This window comes from Penaeus vannamei, chromosome 42, assembly GCF_042767895.1.
Source record: "Penaeus vannamei isolate JL-2024 chromosome 42, ASM4276789v1, whole genome shotgun sequence".
NCBI lineage: Eukaryota > Metazoa > Arthropoda > Malacostraca > Decapoda > Penaeidae > Penaeus > Penaeus vannamei.
Window position 1 is genome coordinate 19,674,115 of NC_091590.1, and position 3,589 is coordinate 19,677,703.

Below are 3,589 nucleotides of genomic sequence, written 5' to 3' on the forward strand. Positions count from 1 at the left end.
GTTTGTTTCGTTCTTTTAAGTAATGATTGATTTCTTTTATTGTTTAAGTTCTTAGAGTTTACTACCTTAATATTTTATTTATTGTTTTTAATCAATTTGATCGTTATTCTAACTGTTCATTTTTAGATTAAGATTTATTTTTTCATATTCTTATTTTATCCATTTGTTACTTTTATAGATGAGCATGACGGGATTTGCCCTTTTTATTTTGTGAACTTGTCTTTTTATTATATGTATTTGCATTGTGGTAATTGATTTTATTCATGTTTTACGTTTATCAAATAGTCCTTTTAGCTTTTAAGGGATGTCAATGACGTTTGTACTTTTTAAGATGCTTTATTTTTCAACGGTTTTAATTATTTGTCTTAACCTTTTACCTTTTTATCATCCCTGGTTGTTTTTCTATATACCTAAAGTTTTTCACATTTTAATTATGTTTTATTAAGAAATTACTGGAAATGAAGGCAGTGACGTCAGCAAGACGGATCCGCCAAAACAATAAAGAGAGATCTATTTGAACCTGTGTTTGTGTCATCCCTTTCTGGATTTACTTCAGCCTGAGACGTTAGCAGAACAAAGGTTGTATTGAGCATACTCCCAGTTACCTGCCTAGGTTATTTGCTGGACGTTGTCTTTTTTATTTGTGTGTTTTTATGTGTTTTATTCTTTTCAGTTTTTTTTTTTTTTTTTTTTTTTTTTTTTTTTTTACACGATTCCCTTCTGGATTCGCCTTTTCTAGTATTGCCTTTAAAGTCAGGTCCCTTTTAAGTGTCGTATTTGTCATTTTAGTCCTTTTTTAGTAAGATAACTTAAGTTTCTTTTACTTATCTTGATGTTTTAAGTAGAGTAACGTAATTTTAGTATGTGTGAGTTCTTGTTTTACCTTTTAAGCCTTAAGCAGTGTTATTGTTTCAATATATTTTATTTCTTTTGTATATTTTAAATTATAGGCTGAGTCACAAGAATTATTAGTAATATTTCTCTGCTCTGGGCACACGTCACACCAACGTATGATCCCGGGTCAGTGCCCGCTACCATTTTACAGGCCAGGATCTGTGTCAACTTGTTCATGGGAGTGAACGGGACCTCTTTTTGCGTCCCTAAGCCATTCCCGCTTCACGGGAGGCTTCAGCTCGCTTCATGAAGCTGGGGTTTAAGTCGGACACCTCATTATAGATTGACTTGCATACTTACAATGTATATACATATATGTAAATATATATATAAATAGAATATATATGTATATATATTTATACATATATGAAAATGAAAACAACCATAGTAAGAAATAAAAATAGACGGTACATTTCTAACTCTTCACGAGTTCCTCCTCAGACGAATAATTAACCAAAATGGATGATCCAATGATTTTGGTATACATGTACGTATACATATACATACATAAACACACACACACACACACATAAACACAGAGACAGCCATTGCTTCGACACCTGGTCCTGCCTATTGTACTGTATGATCCAGAGTAGAGATTTGGTACAAAAGGCACCAAGACATGACTCCAAGGCAATGGATAGTGTCCAAATTTCTTTTCCATAGAGCAAAACAGGCAGTACCAAGGCCTTGAAGACATGTAAGTTAGTTCTGCATCGGTACTGGCACCTCCAAATACTTTTGTTGACTGAATTCATGGCTCCTACTGCCAGACCAATCCATCTATTGCCTTCCTGGTATGACAGTGCAGAGACGTGAACTGCTCTATGAAGGTATGTGAAGCTCTTGGACTTCAACGTCTGCACTACAAGCATGGATCGACTATACAGGTTCCCTTAACAGGCACTCAAAATCTTAGTCTTGGTTTAGGAGGGCTTTGCCTCATTGCTGAATGCATCAAGAGCCGCTATCAGAGACTGTGATCTTGCTATTGCCCAGTGTTGCTCCACATTGACCTTGGATAGTAGCTCCCCCATTATTCAGTCCATCCAAGTGTTGAAAAGTTTGTACAAGGACATAGCCTTCCCTCGCTCCTGAACTAACAGGGAAAAGGCTCGATAGGCCCCCACAACACTTTACAGCACTTTTAGTACTAATATATAGGCTTCCTATTAAACCAATAATCTGTGTTGGAGTTCCCTGAAGCTTCAAGATCTCCCATCTCCCAACAGTTACTTTTCCCCTTGCAGAGAGGGATAACCATGCCCCTCAACAGACCCAAGGGAATGGAACCAGACTGCCAGATGGTAGGACTGTATGCAAGTCCCATGCCATAGGTTCACCTCCAGCCTTTAACAGTTCGGCAGGGATACAGCATATACCTATCACCTTTCCACCCTTCAGCTTGGAAATAGCCTGCTTGACCTCCGTCAGGGCAGGAGGTTCCTTACTAATGGGCAGGTCCGGTACAGGGACTGCAACAACAGTATTGTTCAAACTAAATGCTGAAGGATCTACATGATACGTTCACGACCTGCATCATGATCTGAGATTATCAATCCACCTAAGGAGTGGACTGCAGACATCTGCGAGTTCAGTTTTCTTAGGGCTTGGTAGACCGGACGAAGGTCATTTACTAAGAACTGGGCTAACAATATTCCCCTACTCAGCAGAGTCTGAGCCCTCCGCACCAAAGAATGATGCAAATACCAACTATCATCGAGTCGAGCCATTTGACATGAATCAGTGGCCTCCAATGTCTCTAGCGAGTTGAAATTCTGCCTTGTCCTTGGGCGTTCACTAATGGACTCCTGTGCTGCAATAGGTGTTTCACGCTTAAAGAAATCGCAGAGAGCTGCAGGGCCCATCAGGTTTTTGAGCACTGTGAACCGGTCAGAGATAGCAGTGATGAACATCACTGCTATCTCTGACCGGTTCACAGTCACACTGCTCCTCACTGTACCTATCCAAGTGGAACACTCTGGGGTGGCCACTGGAGAGACGATGAATTTTGAAGTGGACCATTCTTTGCGGTTCTGGAGGATCATCCAGCAAGTACTAATAAAAAAAATATGGTTCATCTCCTTGGACAGTACCTGCATCACTGTACCAAGTTCAGCGATGCGGGTTGAAGCACTGATACCAGGACCTAGCAAAGTCCCGGAGAAGGAGGCTGTTTTCACTACTGTGATCAACTCCTGAGCCATGGGAACCAACAGACATTTCATAGCCAGCTCGATCACAACCAATTACCACATTGAAGTTGCTCAGCACAAGGCGAATGTCACACCGTGGGCATTTGTCTGTCATACATGCGAGTTTGGCGTAGAACGTCTCTTTCTCATCAAGCTTACAGACCAGTAAGAACGTACACAGTGATAAGAGACACAATGCCAAAAGTATTCTTCAGTCTCAGTGCCTTCATACACTCATTAGCTGGAGAAACCTCTACAACCGAAGACTGAAGTCGGCTGGAGATGGCTATGTACTCCCTGGAGATAGAGACCATCGCCTCGACCCAACCAGTAACAGGTGTACTAATCCATATATATATATATATATATATATATATATATATATATATATATATATATATATATATATATATATATATATATATATGTATATATATATATATATATATATATATATATATATATATATATATATATATATATATACAAAGACACACACA